This window comes from Choloepus didactylus, chromosome 10 (genome assembly GCF_015220235.1).
Source record: "Choloepus didactylus isolate mChoDid1 chromosome 10, mChoDid1.pri, whole genome shotgun sequence".
Classification (NCBI taxonomy): Eukaryota; Metazoa; Chordata; class Mammalia; order Pilosa; family Megalonychidae; genus Choloepus; species Choloepus didactylus.
Genome location: NC_051316.1, coordinates 81,129,017 through 81,154,185, shown reverse-complemented (window position 1 = coordinate 81,154,185; position 25,169 = coordinate 81,129,017). Strand labels below are relative to the sequence as shown.

General features: G+C 35.9%; 1 pseudogene; it reads left to right on the top strand.

Annotated features, from left to right (window-relative positions):
- The first annotated feature begins 20,186 nt into the window (after nt 1-20,186).
- On the top strand, nt 20,187-24,473 carry LOC119545247 (annotated as a pseudogene).
- The last annotated feature ends 696 nt before the right edge of the window (nt 24,474-25,169 follow it).

The following is a 25,169-nucleotide window of genomic DNA, read 5'->3' as shown; positions in this document are numbered from 1 at the left end:
TTGTATTGTGATTGGATTCAGATATAAAAAAATGTAATTATATCATAAAACTTGTGCAGCTCAAAGGAGAATCTTGAAATGTAGTCAAATGGATTGTCTTATAGTACACTAAATCATGTTTCATTGGGTTTGTTTCATATTTAGACCATGACTTTCTTTTATAGTTTTTTTCATGAACATTTTGTTTTTATTTTTCTTATCATAAAAAATAAATGTTGTCTTTATCATATCACTAATTTTAAACTCAGTTTTTTAATTCAACCTTCTTATTGGATACTAGCATTCAAAATTATTTCCAAATTTACCCACAAAAATATAGAACTTCATTTTCCAAAGACTAGCATATGACATTGCCTTTTCTTTCCCACCCAACCACTGGGGATTTTTTTAAAATCTTTTTTTTTTAGTCTTTGTTTATTTGCTATACATAATATATATATAAAGTATGTACATATTTACATGTACTTGATTATAATATTCCAAGGATTTTTTTCTTTTTTTTTTCTTTATGAATTATGTGTCCTTGGCCTTTGTATAGTTTTCTATTGATAGCCATCTTTATTTTGCTATTTTTAGAAGTCTTTCATGTTGATTTTGGCATGAAAAATTTGTCATTTTATTACAAATATTTTCTCAGATTGCTCTTTGCCTTCTAACTTTTTTTAAATAATGGCTTTGTTTTATTGTGTTCTAGCCATTTTTGTTTCCATACAAAAGTTTTAGGTAGGAATTGGTCAAATCAACCAATCTTTCCTTTTTGAGCCTTATCTTTGGTGTCATTCTAGCTGTACTTGAAAGTTAACTTTACCAGGTTGTTTACCAGTATCACTAAAATAATTTATTTCATATATATGTGCTATTCTCCAATTACATGCTAAGCAATGCTTTAGATAAAGAAACAACGAGGTATAAGATCAATGTGTTCCTTGCTCTCATGAGCATACATTCAGAATTAAAATAGTTTCACTTGTTGTTCAAAGATCTCAAGAATGTTTATGAACACATCTATCAAAGTAATATTAACAGGCCCTTGGGTTTAGGCTCATGATCATTGTGCAGATGGAAACAATATTACTCCCCACTGCTCTCCTCTGCCAAGTTTTGTCAACTAATTTGATCCATATTAATGGGAATTAACTAGGCAGGTGTAAAAATTGGAAAAGAAAATGGCGCTCTTCATTTCCTTTCTCCCCAATTAAAAAAAAATTAAAAAAAGAAATATGTATCCTTGTAATCTTAAAACATCATTTTGTTACATCTTCCCTAAAATTAAATGCTTTTCCAAATTATGGTGTACATATTTGGTATTCCTTCATTTTGTTTCAGTTATTTGTTCAATAAAACATTTGTTTTATTAATTAGTGAAATCCTATATTAGAGCCATAAAATAAATCTTTGTTCTGGATTTTATGTTTATAAAGAGCTTGGAGTTATCCAAGGTATATTATGCAGTTATTAAAAATAATAATTTATAATAAAAATAAATGAAAACACATATAGTTGCATATTTTCTGGGATTTATCTTGAGTACCAAGTGTCTTTTCTCATTTAAGCTTCACAAAACATTTATAAGTTAGCTACTATTATTATCTCTATTTTATAGATAATACATTAAGAAAATTAACTCACCAAGTGGGGGAGAACTCAGAACAGACTTTCCCAAAGTATTCAACTCTGAAGCGCATTTATTTTCTTCTACATTATAGTGCCTGCAATTGTATTTTAGAAACATTCCCATAAATGGCAACTAACAGGGTATATTTCCTGTTATTTCTAAGAAATTAAAATCCTAAGCAAAATATATGCTATATAAACAAACAAAAACTATTAGATATATTATGTATTTCTTGGTTAAGACACAAGGCACTTTTTGTCATTGAAATTTACCTTCTTACAGCAAAACAATCTGAAAATGCATAAAACAGGTTTTCTTTATACATATTAAAATGGATAATTCCTCTGGATGTTTGTCACAGGCACAAAATAATGTGAATATTTCCATCATTAAAAATAAATTACCTTGTACCCTATAATATATGCAAGGGTGTGATGACTTCAAACGGTAAAATGTTTTCCTTTCAGTATATTATGCAGACCTAAATGCAAAATAAATGATTTTCTTTTTTGTAAATATTTCTGATTAGCAAAAATAAATAAGTTATTGAACCACTATGTATAATAATTTTCTTATTTGTGCTTTCACAGATTACTTACTTCTTTTCTTGAATTTTTGATTATATTTCTCTTAATAACTAATGATATGCTCAAACTAAAAAATGTTCAGTGAAACTGGCACTAATATAACAATAACAAAGTCTGTGACGGTAGAGAGGAGAGATAGAATTTTATATGACAGAATTGAGTGAATTCAGAAACAAAAAGTTTTATTTTTATTTTATTGCTTTAAATCTCAAAGTATTGAGATGATTGAGATAACTAAAATGTATATTAAATCACTAATTCCTTCTCTGAGCTACTATTTAAAAATGAATGTTTGAAATTCAGATAACTTTGTTGACTGAGAAAACATCCTTCTGTTGAGCAATAAGATGAGGATGTTTTATCCACACAAGAAAACTTGACTTCATATTTAACCTATGCCAGATATCATCCAACCCCTTCATGGAGGCAATATTCTGGGACTTTCTGGGGGCTGGGCAAAATATTTCTTCAGAGGGGAACTTGGAGTACTCAGAGGTTTGATTATGACTCTATTTTTACTGAGTCATGAAAAGTTGAAGAGATAATTATTTATTTATTTATTCATTTATTTTTTATTGAGATTGTTCACAAACCATACAGTTATTCAAAGGTCCAAAGTGCACAATCAATTGCCCATGGTCCCATCATACAGCTGTGAATCCATCACCACAATTAATTTTTTTTTCAATTTTTAGAACATTTTCATTACTCCAGAAAAGAAATAAAGACCAAAAAAAAAGAAACTCCAATCCTCCCATGCCCCTAACCACCCCCCCTCCATTGTTGACTAATAGTTTTGGTATATCACATTTGTTATTGTTGATGAAAGAATCTTAAAATACTACTAAATGTAGTATATAGTTTGCAATAGGTATATATTTTTTTCCTATATGCCCCTCTATTATTAACTTCTAGTTATAGGGTCATACATTTGTTCTAGTTCATGAGAGAGATTTCTGATATTTGTATAGTTAATCACAGACATTGTCCACCACAAGGTTCACTGTTTTTTGCATCCCCATCTTTTAACCTCCAACTTTCCTTCTGGTGACATGCGTGACTCTGAGCTTACCATTTCCACCAGCTTCACACACCATTCAGCACTGTTAGTCATTCTCACAACATGCTACCATCACCTCTGTCCATTTCCAAATGTTTAAGTTCACTCTGGTTGAACATTCTGCTCATAATAAGCAACTGCTCCTCATTCTTCAGCCTTGTTCTGTGTCTTGGTAACTTATTTTTCATGTCTATGAGTTCACATATGACAATTAGTTCATATCAGTGAGGCCCTGCAATATTTATCCTTATATGTCTGTCTTATTTCACTCAGTGCCCTCAAGTTCTCTTCATCAACCCATTTTTTCGGATGGTTTTGTTCACACACCATACATTCCATCCTAAGTAAACAATCATTGGTTCCCTGTATAGTCACATATTTATGTATTCAGCACCATTGCTACTATCTATATAAGGACATCTCCATTTCTTCCACAAAGAAGGAGGAAGAGTCAAAGAAGATAGACAAAAGAAAAGGAAAAAAGAAAGAGAGAGAGAGAGAGAAAAAAAAAACATGACAGCTAGAAAGCAACAAAAAGAAAGATAGCATTAAACTAAAGCAGAATAAAGAGTCATACAACATCACCAATGCCAGGAATCCCATACCCTTCCCCTATGCCCCCCCTTTGTTACATTAAAGGAAGAATAATACAATGCTTCTGTTAATTATAGTCTCTAGTTTGCATTGATTGTATTTTCCCCACAATCCCACCCTTTTTTTAACAACTTGCAATGTTGACATTCATTTATTCTACCTCATGTAAAAACACATTTGTACCTTTTATTACAATTGTTGAGCATCCTACGTGTCACTGAGTTGTACAGTCCCAGTCTTTATCTTTCGTTTTTCCTTCTGGTGTCCCATGTGGTCCTAACCATCCTCTTTCAACCATGTTCACAGTCATCTTTGTTCAGTGTACTTACATTGCTGTGCTACCATCTCCCAAAATTGCTTTCCAAACCTCTCACTCCTGTCTTTTCCTTTCTGTCTGTAGTGCTCCCTTTAGTGTTTCCTATGGAGCAGGTATTTTGTTCACAAATTCTGTCACTGTCTGTTTGTCTGAGAATATTTTAAGCTCTCCCTCATATTTGAAGGACAGCTTTGCTGGATATAGGATTCTTGGTTGGTGGTTTTTCTCTTTCAGTATCTTAAATATATCACCCCACTTCCTTCTTGCCTCCATGGTTTCTATTGAGAAATCTGCACATAGTCTTATCAAGCTTCCTTTGTATGTGATGGATCGCTTTTCTCTTGGTGCTTTCAGGATTCTCTCTTTATCTTTGACATTTGATAATCTGATTGTTAAGTGTCTTGGTGTAGGCCTATTCAGATCTATTCTGTTTGGGGTATGCTGTGCTTCTTGGATCCATAATTTTATGTCTTTTGTAAGAGATGGGAAATTTTCATTGATTATTTCCTCTATTATTGCTTCTACCCCTTTTCCCTTCTCTTCTCCTTCTGGGACACCAAGGACATGTACATTCTTGCATTTCATTTCATCCTGGAGATGTTGCTCATATTTTTCCAGTCTTTTCTCTATCTGTTCTTTTGTGTGTAGGCTTTCAGGGTGCCTTGTTCTCCAGTTCCTGAGTGTTTTCTTCTGCCTCTTGAGACCTGCTGTTGTATGTTTCCATTGTGTCTTTTGTCTCTTGTGTTGTGCCTTTCATTTCCATAGATTCTGCCCATTGTTTTTTTGAACTTTTGATTTCTACCTTATGTACGCCCAGTGTTTTCATTATACGCTTCATCTTTTTTGCTGTATCTTTCCTAAACTTTTAATTGATTTAGTATAAGTTGTTTAAATTCCTGTACCTCAGTTGAAGTGTAAGTTTGCTCCTTTCAGCCATAACTTCATTTTTTCTTAGTGTAGGGTGTAGTTTTCTGTTGTTTAGGCATCTGGTTTCCTTGGTTACCCCAATCAGGCTTTCCCAGACCAGAATGGGCTCAGGTCTTGGAGGGAGGGAATAGTGTCTGGTTTCCCTGAGGGTGTCTTAGAAGACTGGTGTACCCTGTGAGGCCTCAAGTCACTGTGCTTTTCTGCCCAGCAGATGGTGCCTGTCAGCCTGTAGCTCCAGACTGGTGTAAGGAAGTGTGGTCTGTAGCTATTTTCCCCAGGCTCTGGAGTCCAGTTCTGAATAGAAGGCAGGTAGGACAGCTGGGCCCCACCTTTTTCCTCTTAGGGAAGATAACCCCCTAGGGAGAGGTTATTAGCATTTGAATAGTCTCTCTGCCTGTGCTATCTCCACCCTTGTCTGGCTCAGAGCACTGGGAATTGAAAATGGCTGAGGCTTTCTCCACTGAACCAAAAAAAGGGACAGAAAGCCCCCTTCAGGGCCAGTCTGCAGCAACCCTCTGGCTCTCCAAGGTCAGTCATCACCAAAAGCCTCTGTCTGCTTGTTGGGAATTCATAGCTTATATTGAGCAGTCTACTCTTGTTAATTGAAACCCCAGCTGGAGCTCAGCTGAGCTATATTCACTTGCTTGGAGACTGCTGCTCCCTAGCACTGCAAGGGTTTGCAGTTTGGGCCATGGGTGGAGGGGGGTCCTGGCTTGAATCTGCAGTTTTTACCTATAGATTTTATGCCGAGATCTCAGGCATTCCTCCCAATTCAGGTTGGTGTATGATGAGTGGACAGTCATGTTTGTCCCCCCACAGTTATTCCAGATTATTTACAAGTTGTTCCTGGTTGCTTATTAGTTGTTCTAGGGGGACCAACTAGCTTCCACTCCTCTCTATGCCACCATCTTCTTCCATCTCCTGAAGAGATAATTTTTGCTGTACAAATTTTAAGGGAAGTTGCTTTCATTTAAGAATATTTCTATAGATCCTGAAATTTGGAAGGAAGGAGTAAGAAGATTCATAATGGATAACTTCCTGTTACATCTGTGAGATTAACAGAAATAGATAAGACCAAGAAGCAAATAAATAAGCAAACAAACAAACAAAACCCAGCATGTCTGCTAGTAGAGGGGAGAGTGTGCTGGTTACTGTTGCTGGTTGCCATTACTTATTAAGTAAGTGGTGTACAACAACTATTCTGTTATGTTCACATATTTGGTGGGTTAAGAATTTGGACAATGTACAGGAGTCATGGCTTGTCTCTGCTGCCGTGAAGTCCAAATCCCTGGGACCTCTAAGACTGATGTCTGGTACCTTCTGAAGGCTCACTCACTCCCATTCTGGTTCCTGAGCTGGGATGACTGGAAGGCTGGGGCTGCCAAACAATAAGAATTCACAAGTCTTCTCGATGTGCCTTGACTTCCTCACAGCCTGGCAGCTCTAGGTAGTCACAGGGTGGCTTAGAGCTCCACATATAAGTCTTCCCGGGAACAAGACAGAACCTGCATCACATTTTATGATGCAACCTTAGAAGTCACACCATCACTTCCTCTGCATCCAACTGACCAAAGCCTGTCCAGATTCAACTGGAGGGGATATAGACCACAGATTTCAATGGAAGGAGTGGAAAGGTGACCTAGAAAAGGAGGCATTGTTGGACCCATTTGGAACATGAAACAAAAAACCATCTGCAACAGAAAGGATAGTTCTAGAATACCTTTAAGCTTTCAAAATTACATTATTCTTTTCTTGGTCCTACAGCAGATTAATGAAAAGAAGATGAAAGGGAGACTTTAAGTATATTCAAATTAAAGGAGAGAATAATAAAATAAAATTAAAACAATATTTTTTTCAAATAGGAAGGAATTCTACCAAAGGAAGTAAGTATCTGTGGGGCTTCTCCACTAAGAAATATATACAAAGGAAGTGAAGTTTAATTTCATATGAGGGAAAATATTCTGATAGTAAGAGCTATTGAGCTTTAGAATGGGTGGCTGAAGGAGTCTGCAGAATCAGATTAGCATGACCTGAAGTACTGCTCTTTTCCCCACTCTGTAATTGCTTTACAAGGGAAAATAAGATGCCAAGTCATCTACCTTATGTTGCCTTGTTCACAATTATGTTATTAAGTTGGCAAGAAAAATCATCTAACTTCTAGGCCTAAAAGAGGATACACATTTTTCTGTACTTTTCACAGTTTAATAGGTACTGAATTTCTTGGATCATACAACTTTTCCAGGGCAGCTAATCGTCACATGATAAAAAGCAGACTGCTGTACTTCCAGGGCTCCGGTTTCACTTAGCTTTGCAAAGTGAGACAATTAGGAGCATGCAAACACAAGCAAATAGAAACAGCCTGAAATTTCCATATAAATAGATGGCAGTTTAGGGTGAAAATGTCAAGTACCTTCTAAATTAAAGTTCTGGTGACTTCTGGGAATGGGTGGAGACTTGAATTTTTCTGAGGAATGTCTTGGGGAAGGATGTGAAATAGGGCTGGGAACCTAGCAGGGAGACCACTACCCGGGCTTACTAAAAGGGCCCTGTACTTTTTAGATAGGGATGCAAAAGCTTTGGAAAATCAAAGGACTTTCATAGCACTTGCTCTTGGATATTCCCTCCATTGAAAAGAATCATACTGATACTAGACAGAAGAGGTGAGTTTTCTGCCCAATGCACTCAATTGACCAATTTCTGAGACCCCAGGGTTTCAAAGAGAGAAAGAGTTTATTGCCAGGTGCAAAGCAGGGCTCAGATGGCCTACTGGCCTAAAAATCTGTTTTCCCAAACTGCAGTAATTCTGATAGTTTTATGGTATCAAAAGATGGACTGGTTGTAGGATAATGAGCACAATGGCTCTAGATGATGTAATTAGAGGTGACCTAATTATTGATCATGCACAGATTGATTATATGCTGAGTCACAGAACATATGTAAGAAAATGGTTGCTTTAATATGATGATGGGTGTGATTTTTAGTGATGTATAGGTGACTATAGATTAGAGTCTAAACTACTGCATATGTCAGGCAGGCCCATTTATTTGCTTAGACCCAGCTTCAGTTATTAAGATAACTTTGGAATTGGAGTGGGTTAGTTCTAGGCTGACCCAAGGCCCTTCATTAATAAACATTAGGGGCTGTCTTTAGTGATTGTAAGACTCTAAAGTAAACAAAACAAAACAAAAACGGATAAAGTAGGTACAAGGGAAGGTCAGTCACAAGGTTTTTACAATCACAAAAGAACAAGATAAAGGCTATACAATCATCAGAGATCAAAGCAGCTGGATTACAGTTCAGAGATTTCAGGTATTTCCCTCTGTCTACTCTAATATACCAGAAAGTAAAAAGGAATATCTGTATAATGATACAGTAAACATAATCATCCCTTAAATTCTAAACTCTCAGTTACAGTACCTACCAGAACCTAGGAGGTACCAAAGAAATAAAGTCCTCTGAGTATTTTGTTTTCCTTGATGGTGAGTGAAACACCTGTCTGTTCTTAAGCCCTAAGGTGGGGAGGTAGAGGGTATGGGCTTATACTTTCTATGCCAGTTATCATATTCTTATAAATCAGGTGGAAAGAATGAAGCCATTACACATTACCTCTTTTGTCAGTAGGGTCCACCATATAGCCTTTGGAATTTGTTTATGAAGATATTTGAGCAGAAATTGAGATTGGTGGGGTAGAAGAAGATGTTTGGGTGTCATGCAGACTTTATGTTGGAATTTACCAGCTGTACAGCTCTGAGCAGAGTAGTTAACTTCCTTGATCCTTAGTTTTTTCTTCTGTAAAACCACGGAAATTTGTGATATGGATTAAAATAAAAATTATGAAAAAGGCTTGGTACATAGTAATAGAAATGAAATGCCTCTTCCTTGCCTTGTTATTTTCATGACACAAGTTTTTATATTATTTTTGGAAAGAATTATGGAGTGGGGAAACTATTATGGACACAGAGATAAAAGTTAATTTTAATGGTTAAAACAAAGCTATCCTGAGTCAGGTTCCTTAATGCTTCAAACAAATATTAATTGTTCTAAATTCTACCAACATTTTAATTTTAATTTTTCATTTCCTAAAGTTTCCATTCAGTCTCATTGTCCTGATATAATAAATCCATACAGATACTCATTTCAAAATTTTGCAAGTGTAAATTAATAAAAGAAAGGACCCATAAAACTTTCTCACATCATTTTGAATTGTTAGTATTCTAACTATAAACAAATAATGCTTTTGCCCTCTGTCTGTTAGGAGTAAAACACTTTCTGTTCTCCTTCTTATTTATTTCTTTGTTTTGCAGAGAGGATAAATATTAAGCTTTCATATTTAGACAATTTTTCTCTATTTTTAAGAAAATGTTAACTAAGTGAGAATTTTTGTCTCTTACTACCAAGTATTTAGTATCCCAGAAACAAATGGAAACAATAGGCCATAAGATTCAGAAGAATTTTCAGAAATTCTCTTTTGCAAAGCCATGTGATTTGCTAATTTCTTTTTAACAAATATAGACCACGATTTAAATTTTCATTGCTCTTCCTGTATTGTTCTAAGCAGTTCTATAAAGATTAACACTCTGTCTGTATCCCAGGACCAAAGAGTCATTTTTATTTTAATTGAGACTCTTAAAGCTAAAAATTCTATTAAGTACTTTTAAATTCATCTGATAACTTTAGTGATATAATGTCTAATTTCCTCTGTCTCCTAGATTTAAAGAAATTGAAAATTTGTATAAGGGAGCAGTTGTATAGGAAACAAGCAGATTATAGTGAGAAAATATTTTGCACAAATTCAGATTTTAAATGTATAATGCTTTAATATCTTGCCATGGTATAATTTTCTTAATAAGAACGTATTTCAACACTTAACGTTTAATTTAGTGCCATCTTTATGCTATTGTCATTCTACAGAAAGGCATTTCAGTCAAGAGGGCCATGAGCTCATAGTTTGATGTACCCCCCCTTTACTACGAATATATAGCAATTATACATAAAACATAAAAAGAGAAAATAATCAAACACAAAAACAAATCCTGGTATAAACTATCCAAAGCATGTCAACTTGAAAATTCAAACACGACAGGCTAAGAGAAGTTCCTCAGCTATCAAGGAGGACAAAAAGTAGACTACATTAAGAAGACTATAAATCAGGATAGCTTTGTTCTTCTTAACAGCAGCACTAGAAGGTATTTAGGCAAAGACTTCAATATTCTGAAGGAAATTTATTTTGAATTACAATTGCATACCCAGCCAAAATATCAGTGAAATCTATAGGTAGAAGAAAGAAATGATGCTCCTAGCAGATGTGCTCCATCAAACAAGGAGTGAGCCAAGAATGGAGGATGCATGTCCTTTTGGAAACATGATCCCCAACACAATAAGGCAGTCAGAAAGTATTTAGAATGATCATGAAGGGAGGTAACAACATCATAGCCATGTGCTAGGGATAGAGGGAAACTAATTCAGATTGGATAAGCCAGAAAACTCAGAATAGACCAGGATAATGAAACTGATAGAATACTTAATGCATTTCAATCTCTTAAAAGGAAAATTAGACAACTGAAAAAAGTCTAGGGGAAAAAAATGTAGGGGATGGGCAATGATTAGCTCTTCTGCAGGAAGGAAAAGAGAACATAGTTTACTACAGCTGTGAAAAGTATTTGCATGCTTTAATCATATAAACACTCAAAATTGAGGAGGCTGAATCTAAAACTCTTTGGGAGGTTGGAGAGAAAGAAAAGAGTACAAGTGCCACATAACAAGCACAGCTTAGCCGTGTCCTCTGCTCACGGACTCACAAGACTGCAATCAAAACCTCGACCAGGCTGTCTTCTCTTTTGAGGAAAGACCCACTTCCTAGCTCCCTCAGGTTGTTGGACGAATTCATTTCCCTGTGGCTGTAGTGCTCACATGGCTTCCTTATTCAAGGTCAGTAGCAGAGCATCTCTGATCTTAGGGAGACCCTCAGTTCCTCTTTTAAGGGATTTCACCTCCTCTCCCTCCAGGATAATATCCTTTTCGATAAATGCAAAATCAACAGGTGTGGGGCCTTAGTCACATCAGCAAAAACCCTTCACCTTTTCCATATTCTATTGACTAGAGGCAGTCACAGTTTGGCCTGTACTCAAGGGGAAAGAATTATAAGAAGATGTGACTCACTGGGGGTCACCCTAGAGTGTGTCTGCCACAGTAGGGTATGTGCATGTGTGTGGTGAGGGTAAAAGGGGAAAGACTAAATTCTCACCCTCTACAATGAAAAGTCAATATTACTAATGCTTAAAACTGTTAAAAATCAAGAAGTAGTAGTATGAGTATTTGATTAAGAGATGTGGTAGCAAATGCTAAATTAATCTGGTAAAAGAGCTGAAGGTGGTTTACTTTGGAAAGAATGATATGAGATTGCAGTGATGGCGACTCTTACTTTCACAGGAAACTTTGTATAATTATGTGATTCTCTTAAACTAGGTCTGGTATACATTTGATAAAAGAAAAAAACATTAAAGAAAGGGAATGAGGGACTTGTTAAGAATCCAAGAAAGACCCAAGGTCTTAGGGGAAAAATTATGCTTTAAGCTACAGGCAGAATAAATGAAAATATTGTTAAACAAGACAGATCCTAAAGGATCTGCATAATATCTATAAAACTACAAAGGTATTTTTTAGATGGATAAAAATTATGAAAAATTTTTGGCACATAATAATATACACTTGATAATGTCAAGGGTAAATCTAACCCACAGAAAAGGCAGATTATCTACAAAACAATGACAATTACAATTAGAATTTAAATGTGTTAAAGAAAATGGAGAAACTTACTAAACATGATTAAAAACTTAATTTACCACTTTATACTCATAAACTACAATTTAAGAATTAGGGTAAAAGAGAGACATTTCTATAAATATAAAGATTGAGAATTTACAGCTGAAAGATTTTTCTCTAGTAGAAAAAGTGGATACAGAAAAAGTGTGGGATACAGGAAGCAGGAGTGAGCACAAAAATTAAGTTTTAACATTCCAGTAAATTACATTAACTACCAATTATAAACGTTAATAATAACATTGGAAGCCTAAAATTGGTAGAAAAAAGTTCTGGACAAGAATAAATTATATTGGGATAACAGTGATCAATGGATAACTAAAGTGTGCTAAATTTGTGTTGTGTTTAGGAGAAAAATAAGTAACTTTACACTCAGTTAACTTACAGTTAATTTTGCATATTACAAAATTAATAACTAATACAATCTACATTCAATTATATGTTATAGTTTCCAAACTAGCAGAGGGAGGAAAGGGTTACACAAATCCATGCAGCAAAAGGCTTGAGAGGAAAGAAAAGCAAACAAAACAGTTGGTCAATATCGTAACAACAATAAAATAAAACAAGCTTGCAGATAAAAGCCCAAGTATAAAAGTAACAATGATAAATACAATATATGTAACTCTTTTACAAGTGACAGATATGATCAGATTGGATTTTTAAAAAATGTAGCAAAGTAAAAAGAATAGCTAGATGGGTCAAAACCTGTGCCAACTCTCTCCTCTGCCATTAGAAGTGAGTGTTGAATGCGGGGGCTTGAGGAGGAAAGGAGTGGAGGGTCCCAGGTGACTGTGACACCAGGAAGAACTGTGGCACTGAGCCTCCCCTGCTGGCATAGCTGAATGGAGAATGGAAGTCACTTGTATGACTAGCCAAGTACAAACTCCAAGAAACCCCAAAACTAAATGACTCCCCTTAGTACTCATATGTTACTCTGATAACAAAATGTGTCCCAATGTGGAAAAAAGAAATTTGGGGAGCTGCAAAGCTCCAAGGCCCTTCCAGACACAAATGCTATTTGTCAGGTGTCTACCTGCTTCACTAATCCTTGGTGAAGCTTGGAGTTGGGTAAAACCTAAGATTCATGTGAGTCTGCTCTGACAGTTCAAAAATTTGTGAATTACATTCAACATGATGCAAACATGTTTAATAAGACCAGGATGAAATGCTGCTTGCGCTCTGTGTGTCAGACTGTGTGTGTGTTCTCTCTTTGAGTCCTGACAATAGCTCTCATCTCAGATGAGGAAACTGAGGCACACAGCTAATAAGTGATAGAGCTGGTGTACAAAACAAGCATTTCAGGTTGAGAACTTATGCACTTAAACACTTAAAAGGAAGTCAAGATCAACATAAATTAGCTGAAAAACAAGGATGTTGGAAACTTTTATGAAGCGACGTAGATTTTTCTCCACTGGGAGTTATGTGGGGAAGTGAGGCAAGGACTTAGGCAGAGTTTTAACCATTGAACAGCTACCCCAAGAAAAGAGAAAGACAGTGAAGGAACTGCTGAGCTGGGTTGAATGCCAATGAATATTTGGACTCTTATTAGAAATTATTTATTAAGTTTTATTGTTCTTTTCAGGATTCAAATTAATCCATCTTGAATTTATTTTTACTGAGAACACTTTGATGCTTTGATTATCAAAAAAATATTTTCAAGCATGTATTTCATAGTAAGATGGTGATTTAATTGGTTCTCCTAAGGATTTTATGCTTTTATGTTTTCTAATATATTCTTGTGGGAGTGCATGTGTGTACATGACCTTGAAATGACCAAGTTCTGTTCCTTCAGTGTCTCTCAGTTAATTGGTGTATATATTAAAATAGGTTGTCTGACTTAACTAGTGCCTGGAAATTGTTTTGCTATCACATAGCAGATTCATTTAGTGTTCTATATTTGGAATAATTCCCTTAGGCAATTTACAAATGTATAGTGTGTTTTCTTTACTTGCAGAGTTTAAGAAGCTCTATCTAAAGATCAAAGAGGTGGATTACACTGTTAAGTAGGAGTAGAGGATATTATTAAATCAATAATTAAAGATGGATTTATTGCAAACAAGTATGAATATAAACCACATTAGGTTTAGAGGCCTGTGTTTACTTGATAAATAAATACTAAATCATTTCCCTTTTTCTGTAGATTGGAAGTCTCCTTTAAATTATATTTTTTGTTGCAGCAATCAGCAAAGATATTTAAAATGTGGATTTGCTTTCAATACTTAATATAAACACATATTATTTCTAATTGTAATTATATTTTCAAACTGAGATACATTTTCAAAATAAGATATTATATGTGGAAATATTTTACTTTTCTACTCTATTATTTGAGGATGTCTAACCTAATCTCTCTTTACATGTTTTTTAGTGTCATGCTGATGAGAAAAGCAAAGCAGAAAATATTTTACTTCAGCCTAAATACCATGTGTAGGTCATCATCACTCTTACTCATATTTCTAAACTGAAATTACTTGAATTTATTTGAGCAGCATTTATAATAGAGCATCTTGAAGGTAAACAAATGTCATGATCATCCTGCCAAAGAGGAGGCAAATTGGTTTGCTAAATAGAGACAGAGCAACGTGCCAGTCACTCTAACTTGTTTTTGACTTGGCTGCTGATAGAGGTTAGGTCCCCAGAGTATATGGTAATGTTTCAAGTGCGAGAACATATTTTTCCCATCAGTTCTCCTTTATACTGCTACTTGCATCAGATATGCTCTCTAGTAGTTCACTGTTAGCTAGACACAGCAAATTTAAATAGCTAAGGGCTATTTACAGGATATTACAACAGGATATTACAACTCCCACTACTACTAACTGAAATTATATGGTGAGGGTCAGCTTTCCATCCCCTGCTACTCTGTGCTTAAACAGCTGATAATTTTTACAAATAGGCTGCCATGTTATATATGCTGCCCTACCTAGCAATCACAAACAACAAGTAAAGGGAAGGATGCATGGGTTGTCTGTTTAAGAGCAAGTACAAATCCAGTTGGAAATGGAGCATCATGCAGCACTCACAGGATTTCAAATATTTTATCATAGAAAATACTTAGGAAAAGAAGATAGGTGTCTTGGTTTGCCAGGGCTGCTCTGACAATTCTCATAGGTAGGTTGGCTTAAACAACAGGAATGTATTGTCTCACAGTTTTGGAGGCGAGAAGCCCAATATCAAATCATTGGCTGGATCCTTCTTTCTCTGAAGTCTGTAGCATTCTGGTGGTGACTTGCCAGCAATCCGTAACGGAGTCTCTGCCTCTGTCACGTGCGTAGGGGATGTCTCTTACTGACTGTCCAACTTTCCTCTGCTTATAATGACTCCAGTCATGTTGGCTTGAGGCCCACCCAGATTCATTTTTACCCCACTTTAACCACTAACATCTTCAAAGATCTTATTTACTTATGGGATCCCATCCATAGTACCTGGAGTTAGGTCTTGAACATGTCTTTGTGGGAATCATGCTTCAATCCATAACAATAGGTTATCTCCCATTTTGGTTTTATTCATTCATTAAACAAATAGTTATTGAGCACTGACCTTGTGCCAGCACTGATTTCGAAATTGGAAAAAGAGCAAGGAATCAAAGAGAAAAACAATCCCCACAATCATGGAGCTTCCATTAAGGCAAACATTAAATAAAGTAGATAAGTAAATTATCAAATAGAATAGAAGGTAGAACATGCTACGGAGAAAAATGAATCAGAGAAGAGGGCTAAGATGTGAGGGCAGGTGTGACATTAGACAGAAGGCCAGGAAAGGCCTCATGGAGAGGAAGACAAGCGAGGGAAACCTGAAGTGAATCATATGGAAGGCTGGAGGAAAAATGTTCCAGGCAGAAGGGAGAAAAACTCTAAATGCCCCGAAGCAGGAGTGTGTCTGCTGGCTTCAGGAAACCACAAGGAGAGAAGGGCAGCTCCAGGAGAGTGCATAAGAGAAGAGAACAGGAGAAGAGGCCAGCAAAGTCACTGGAGCATGGACCTTACAGGCCATTTGAAGGACCTCGACTTTTCCAGTGATAGAGATGGAAAATCATTGGGGGCTTTTGGTCAGAAACCCGACATGATCTGTCTTAAGTTTTAACAAAATTACTTTGACTTGTGTGTTAAAAACAGATTTTAAGTAAGAAAAGCAAGGGCAGAAGCAAGGAGAACAGTGGTGGAGATCCACTCTCCATCTTTCTCCTCCCTCCTCTGTGTGCAGAAGGTTGACCCGTATGGAATGTATTAACTACCAATTGGTGTCCTCCATCTCTGACTTGCACTGGATTCAACTAATGGGAGGCACTCATGGGATATATTGGGAGGAGAGTAAAATTCATGTCTTAATTATCTTCTGCTCCTGCCTTTTCAGGTCTTCATTAGCTGTCTGCATCCACCCATAAGGGCCACAGTTTCTGTAAGGTGGCCTTCCCATTTAGTGACCTTTTTGAGATCCTATAAGATCTTCCTTCCCTTGGTCACTTTAGCCTAGAGGTGAAAATGTCTCCCTGCTGTTGCTACCCCTGGGTACCACAGTATCCCTTGTTGGTTTTCTAAACTCAGCTCACACATTTGTAAACATTTCTCTGTTATATCCCTCTAATTATTCATATTTGCCATCTGTTTCCTTCCTGGAAAAGAGAGATGAAAGTGAACTGGACCAGAGTGAGAGCAGTGGAGGTTTTGAGAAGTGGCTAAATTCTGGACATGTTTGAAGTCAGAACCCACTGGATTTACTGATGAATTAAATGTGGGTGAAGGGTAAAATAATATAGGGGGTGACTATAATTTTGATGGGAGAAACTTGAATAATAGAGCTGCCATTTGGATATATTCTCTTGAAGTTCAGGAGAGAGGCCTGAGCTACAGATATAAATTTGGAAGTTTTCTGTGTGGACCTGGCATTTAAGCCTCGATACAGGATGCGACCACTCATCCCACAAATGGAGGGATTGCATGTAGACAGAAAAGAGAAAAAATCCAAAGACTGAGCCCCAGGGCATGCCGATATTTAGAGGTTAAGTAAACGAGAAGAAACCAGCAAAGGAGAATGAGAAAGAATTGTCAAAAAGGTAAAGGAATTTCTGAAGCTTCACTTCTGAAAGGCAAGTGAAGGAACTATAGGGTGAGAATGAAAAGACTGGTCTATAAGTTTCTGAGGAACTAGTGCTGGCTTTCAATGTAAATTATTAAATTATTAACATATATGAATATACATATATACACATATATTTATGAAAAGTGAATTAAAAGTATCTCAAAGAAGTGTATTAAAGCTCTGTCCGACAAACAGCCTAGACTCACTGTTTGACTATCTCACAGGACAGCCTGCAATTAAAACCTAGACAAATTTGCATCTACAATAGTGTCCATCTACGCTAGTTTCCTCTAAGGATTCAAGTGCCAGGAAGGAAAGTTAGAACTTATTTACCCCAAGAGTCAAAAGTTTCTACATCAGGGAAAAAGCAGCCGAAGGAAACTAACCCAGTGATACCCAAACGAAAAGTTCATGAATGTGATGACTTAAAGGACAGGGGGTGCTGCCTATCAGTCCATCCCAAATGACTACAAAAATGAGGCTCAAGAAAGGCACTTTGTAGCCCCCATGAGTTTGGGAAACATATTTCCAGTTGTTGCAATTAGTTTAGAGAAGAATTTCAGACAAGGATAGCAACCATAGGCTATTTTTCCATGGCTTCAAAATTCTTAACTCTCTATTCCATTAAAGTATTTATTTAAAATAACTTGTGATTAATTTACTTAAGTAAAAATATTCAATAAACTCATTTTCTGAGTTTTAATTGATACATAAATTTTGCTGCTCATTGGAAATCTCATTTTTTTAATCAAGATATTCATTAATCATTACAAAGTGCTTATGTGTACCATATTTTTGCAATTAAATTATTTTGTAAAATGAGCTATTGCTGCATAGAGAATTGCCTTTGAAACCTAATTCAATGCTAGATTGGTGAAGTCTCTTCCTAAGTGACTTTAGTTAAGTAGCTAACAGAGATCATGTAATGTTTAAAAGGAAATTTATATTTATTTTATGATACTAGTTTTAATAACCTACATGCAAGTGCCAAGATGACTGATAAAAAAATCAATATTAACAATCTTACAAGAAGGTTTTGATTCTGTCCATATCAAGTATTAGGGATATAGTTTTCTAGGACAATACTTTATTGCATTTAACTTCACTATGAAATTTGAGAGATGACCTGAGGCTTTCTGACTACACTCTTCTCAATGCTGTCTGTTATAGTCCACATTGTAGCCAATTCTCCAGGTAATCAATTGTAGTTTTCACAAACACACTTATATAAAAGATCCTTCTGATTGGCAAGATTTACAGTGGTTATTTTCACATTAATTGTCGCTGGCTTTCTTTTTTTTTCTCAAACTGTTTCTCCCTTTCAAAAATGTGTTTAGCATGCTCCCATCTGTTTAAGAAAGTGGGGGGTTAAATCAATATGGGTAATGAGTACAACAGGCTAAAATGCATCAAATAGGTTAAAAATCCTTGAAATCAAAATTATATCTAAAAATAGAACTCCTTGTTTTGAGTTCAGTAGAATAAGGGGAAAGAATCCAGGTTTGTCCTGACTTTCCTATAATAACTGTATCTCTAGGTGACAGAAGAGTTGATCAGGGAAAGTTTGCCTTTAAGAAGATAGATGAAGGTAGGTGTTATTAAGACTATTGATGAAAGATTCCATCCTTAATGAGATTACATATTTTCTTGTAGATTTTTGACAGGTGGATATGCAAATGGTTTCTGTCCAGTGGAAAATATAATACAGAAGGTAAGATAATAGCTAATTTGGTATATAATCTAACAACATTACCCTAAAATCCTTTACTAAACTGATAATAAATCCCTAGCCACTCCAAATGCTCTCTGAGTGACTCAATATTTTACTGTTTTCCTCATTCGTTAATGAGTTGAGTAACATCTTAGCCATGAATTTATGTTAATTTTGCATGAGCTTAATGATTTTTCCTTTTTGAAAATTATATTTTAGCAGCAATAAATGAGGGAACTGTAAATAAAGAAGAAATGATGGAATCAGAATATCATTATTATTTTGCAATTCCTAATGGATTAATGGATCTAGATAATAATCATCAATGACTGCTAACATTACAAACATAAGGAGATAATTAGGCATTTATGTACCTTATATTGGAAATATATAATACCACCTATTAAGCAGTCTTGCCAAACATATTAATCCAGGGTCTGAACACATGGGTCAATGAATAAATTAGTTTTCAGGATAATACGCGGCATGTAAATAAAAGAGTTTTAAAAGGACAGCCTTCTTTCATTTCATCCTCTTTCTGTACCTTTTATTGCAAGCTGGCGGTGTTCTGCTGGTATAACATTTTAAAAAGGCTTGTAGGTTTCTTGTGTATGTCTTAGGTATTCATTCCATTAGACAAGAAGCTCCTCTACAGGTCTTTCCTGGATAATCCCTCCCTATTCCTGGCTTCTGCTTAGATGGCTGAGGGATCTATGAGTCACATGCTTATCTTTTCAAAGAGCCTTTTGTGTGATTGAATATCTAACATTTAGTGAAGGGGTATCCATCCACACCCTCAGATTTTTCTCCAGAGCATGCTTTCCTGACAGTGAATCTTTAACTTTTGGCATATTTTGCAATCTAGTTTGGCTGAGAATTTCCCAAATTGTCATGTTTTTTTTTTTGTTTTGTTTGTTTGCTTTTTTGTTTTGTTTTGTTTTTTATTATGAGCAGCGAGAAGAAACCTGTCCCCACTTTCAGTACTTTGCTTGGAAATCTCCTTCCTTAAATGTCCAAGTTCATTGTTTACAAGTTCTGCTTTCCACAACTGCAGAACATAATTCCTGTAAGCTATCTGTTACTATATAACAAGGATTCCCTTTCCTCCAATTTCCAATAATATGTTCTTCATTTCCTTTTTTTTTTTTTTAAATTCAATTTTAATGAGATATTGTCACACACCACACAATCATCCACAATGTACAATCAGCTGTTCACAGTATCACTATATAGTTGAGCATTCATCACCGCAATCAACCCCCAAACATTCTCACTACTACACACACAAAAATAATAATAATAAAAGTTAAAGTAAAAAATAACACCAAAAACATCGCATACCCCCATCCTTCCCCACTATTCATCTACTTTTTGTCCTCATCTTTCCATTCATCTGTCCGCACACTGTATGAAGGGAGTGGGAGCCATAAAGTTTTCATAATCACACAGTTACACAGTATAAGCTACATAGTTATATAATGATCTTCAAGAATAAGGGCTACTGTGCTGCAGTTCGAAGGTTTCAGGTATTTCCTTCTAGCTATTCCAATACACTAAAAACTAACAAGGGATATCTATGTAATGCATAAGAATAACCTCCAGAATGACCTCTCGAGTCTATTTGAGATCTCTCAGCCACTGAAACTTTATTTTGTTTCATTTCACTTCCCCCTTCTGGTTAAGAAGGCTTTCTTAATCCCACAGTGCCAGGGCTTTTCCCATCATGCTTTTCAAATTTCCTCCAGTCTCTGCCCACTGCTCAATTCTAAAGCCACGTCCACATTTTTAGGCATTTGGTCCAGTAGCACCCTACTCTGTACCAAAATCGGTTTGAATTTTCTATTGCCACTGTAACACATCACCACACACTTGGAAATGAAACAACCAAATTTATTATCTCATGGTTCTGCAAGTTAGAAGTCCTACACAGTTCTCAGAGGGCTAAAATCAAGATGTCAGCAGAGTTGTTTTCCTTTCTGGACGCTGTAGGGGAAAATATGCCCTTGCCTTTTCAAACTTCTAGAATCTGCTCACTTTCCTTGGCTCATGTGCCCTTCCTCCCTCTTTAAAGCCAGCATCATCAGGGAGAGTCTTTCTCCCACTGTTATTTCTCTGGTTCTCATTTCTGATACTCTCTTCCACTTTTAGGCCCACCTGGATAATTCAAGATGCTCTCCCTATCTTATTGCTAGCTGATTAGCAAGCAATTCTATTTGCAACCTTAATTGTCCTTTGCCATGTAACCTAACACTCACAGATTTGGAGGTTTATAACCTAGATATCCCTGGGGCTTTGTTATTCTGCCTGCCTCCTGTTAACCCTATAAGGAATCCTCCAGGACACTGCCTGTTCCTTGGCCAATTAATTGTAGTAACCTATAGTCAACAAATGCAGCCCTTGGACACAGACCCATACTCTAAGCAAACTTCCTTTTCCCTCATTTAAAAATATGGAGAGATTATAAATGTTCACTAGACATTTGAGGAAAGTCTGTAAAGTCATGAAAAAAACCAGGTAAGTAAACAGCAAACCTGGCCCTGGAGAAAGCAGAATTAAAGAAACAAAAACAACTTCCACTGGTCCCCACCTCCCTTTTAATGAACAGCTTACAAAATTTCAAGAAGACATTGTATTCTACCTACAGAATATAGTGGAAATGTAATGAAAAATAATAATAAGAGAGTTAAAAGAACTCTTAAAATTAATAATGTAAATACAAATATAATATATATTTTTTAAAAACCATACAAATGTTGGAAGATAAGAAATCTCTTTGAAAATAAAAGAGATGGGAGATCAGCCCAAGAACTCCAGCTTTCAACTGATCAAATTCCCAGAAGGAGAGTGCTGAGAGAGTGCAGAAGAAAACATTCTCAAAAGGATAGCATTTTAAAATAAATTCCTGGAACTGAAGGGAAATACACATATTAAAAAAGGAACAGTCTTTACATTAAAAAAAGAAAAAAAAAAAAAAGACCTAAACTTAGAGACATGTATGAGGAATTTCAGAAAACCAAGTATAATATAGAGGATTCTAAAAGCTTCCAGAAGAGAAGATAGTATACATAAGGTTCAGCTGGCTTTCTGTCTTTCATCAGCAGTACCAGAAGATAATGAAGCAATACTTTTAAGATTCTAAGTAAAAATAATGTTAAACCTAGAATTATCTGGTCAGTCAAATTATCTTTCATGTGTAAATGCAATATTTAAGATGTTCAGATGCACAAGGACTCAGAAAGTTTACCTCCTTATACTTCCCAGACCAGATAATTACTTGAGAATGTTTTCTTATGAAATGAGGGAGTGATTCCCCCATGAGAAAGACAAGAGCTACAGTAAGGAGGGGATCATGCAAACAGAAGCATGAGAAGCCTCAGAATGACAGCTTTGCACAGGCCAAGGAGTCCAGACTGAAGCTGAGGATGGAGGGCTCTGGGAGAGATGCAAGAGAACCAAGAGGTTGGAAAGGATGACAGAGACATTCCAAGAAAGGCAAAAAAGTTATATTCCAAAGTTGCAGTCCAAATAAGTAGGAAAAGGTCCAAATAAGTAGAGAAAGAGAGAAGGTTTAGAAGCTGGAAGACATCAGAGATATGGTGAAAAAGATACATGATTCTTCTCCCTAAAACAACCACCATTTCCAAAACAACAACAAAAAGCAACCAGAAACACTGGATGGGTAAGGGAGTTAATAGAAAATGTAGAAGAGAGACATGGTATGAATACGAAGCAAATCAAAGCATGCCATGACTTAGAGAAATTGAAGAGTATAAAACAGCAAAATCCATTGATTTTTGGTGCAAGGAAGATTTTCCGTGGAATAAATGTGTGTTCTAGATATTGGAGGCCCAGAGAAGGAAATGTAATTATGACACACTACATGACTCTAGTACACAGCATTTCATAGATGCTACTCTGTAATTTTCATGTTTTAGGTTTTAACATACAGAATCTTCCGTAGACTTTGAATACCAAGCATTTAAATGTTTTCTTTTTGATGATAAGTAAGCAAAGTTATAAGTGAAAGAAGTTGGAATGTGAACTTCAGATGGAGAAGGGACTGGCAAGTACAAGATAATTCCCCTATGTCCAAATAAAGAATCAAGAGTTCTATTCATTTGTTTGTTTGTTTTTAAAGTAGATGGAACTAAAAATGAAAGTCCAATTGCATTGTTTGAAGTTTTAGGGTAGTTTAATGGAGAAATAAAAAATAATTATTAATTATACTATATGTGCCGGTTTGGATATAGTATGTCCCCCAAAATGCCATGTTCTTTAATGTAATCTTGTGGGGGCAGATTTATTAGTCTTTTGATCAGGGTGGAAACTTTTGACTGAGTGTTTCCATGGAGACGTGACTCACCCAACGGTGGGTGCTACTTTTGATTAGATTATTTTCATGGAGGTGTGGCCCTGTCCCTTCAGGGTAGGTCTTGATTAGTTCACTGGAGTATTTGAGAGAGAAGCTAAGAGTTGACACAGACCCAGATACTTGCAGATACTTAGAGATGGTTGGAGATGCAGACAGAAGGACATTTGGACATGCTGAGCTAAGAGATGAAGCCTAGAGTTTTCCCCCAAGAAGCTAAGGGAGACCCAGAGACATTTTGGAGAAAGCTATTTTGAAACACAATCCAGGAGCAAAGAACAACAGCTATGTGCCTTCCCAGCTGACAGAGGTGTTCTAGACACCATCGGCCATTCTTCAATGAAGGTATCTTCTTGCTGATGCCTTAGTTTGGAGGTTTTTATGGCCTCAGAACTCTAAATTTGTAACCAAATAAACCCCCTTTATAAAAGCCAATCCATTTCTGGTATTTTGCATAACAGCAGCATTAGCAAACTGGAACACTATACTATATTGATTATTCCCATACTAGGGAGAAATAGGTAGGGGACAAGAGAGATTATAAAAGTGAGTCAAATCCTCATAAATAGTAGTAAGAAAATGAAGGGAGAATATATAAATTTGATACATGGAGAAATAGCTGTAAATAACCTTATTCTGCAAACTGAAGGAAACTACCTTAAAAACTAAATAAACATAGGGAAGCTTAAAAGTAATTGCCTCTGTATTATGGAATTAAGAATGGAGAGTGCAGCCTAGAGACTCTGACAAAAGGACCAGAGGAGCAGTCGCATCTGCTTTCTGAGGAGCTGGTGTTCCTAAGATTGCCAAATGCTTCGGAGTTTTTAACTGAATCTAAGAAATGTCCAGAATAGACATGACTATAAAAACAGAAGCTGCAGCAAGGGGGGATTAGTGCCAATGCATCAACGAGACAACCAGAGATAGTGGAAGGAACTCTTCCTGTTTTTGTGTTTCCCACAAAGCTAATATTTTATGCAGATGATCAGTCAACACATAAGCAAGTGTTGACTCTGTATAATCCTTATGAGTTTGCCTTAAAGTTCAAAGTGTGATTCGTCATAGAGATGTTCGATCCTGTCACTATGGTGTAATAGACAAATTTTGTCTCTGAGTTTCCAAGCAAAGCCAGAGGAAGATTGTAGGAAGGAAAGAAGTTGTTGCTACTCTTCTTCCATCTGCAAGAGAACAACAAAAGGAAGAAGAGGAAAAAACAATAAAGGAACATTTAAGAGAAAGTTTATTTTTTGAGCAGTCATTTCAACCAGCCCTAATGCTTCCTACACTGGGGGATGTGGAATCCCTGGTGCTGCTCTACCTCCACTTAAGTGTGAATCAAAAATTAGTGGCTGCTTGTATATTAGGTCTTCTCACAATGGCTATACTCAGAACATGAGCAAGGATTTCAATTGACTTCTGAAGTAATTATATCTTTGAAATATGAATGTGGACTGCCTTTATCTCTATCTCACTCCATTAACATGCTATAAACTATAGAATGATTTAAAATAATTGCAAATATATAATATACATTTTAAGTTATTATAATTTTATTTGAAGGACTTTAGCACATTATGTTACAGACAGCAAGGATGCCTCTGAGTGACACCTATGAAATTATTTGAAGAAATTCTTTTTATATCTATACTTATCATGCAAAAGACGTGATTAAACAGTGTTTGTTATTTTGTCATCTTTTTCTAGTTTGCTTTGATTGTTAAGGTCATGTGTCCTTCAAAGTGAAAGGCCTAAAAGAATAAACTGACCAGCCTAAAAATAAAAATTACATTTATTTCTTGGCTACAAAAAAAAAAAAGAATGGAGAAGGATGGGTAAGAGGGGTGATGGTTATATTTTCATTTTGAATCTTTCTGTATTACTGTATGACTTTTGTACTTAGGGATAAATGAGGTAAAGTTATGAAATAAGCTGAAAGAAATGGTTCAGTTTTCCTTACTTGTATTATTAGTCAATATAAGAATATATTCTATATTATAGTGCCTATAGCTTTAAAATCTTGAGAACAAGAACTGAAGAATGGAGTTAAATAGTGGACTAGAGAGGCTCTTTGGGAGTAGTATACTATGCCACT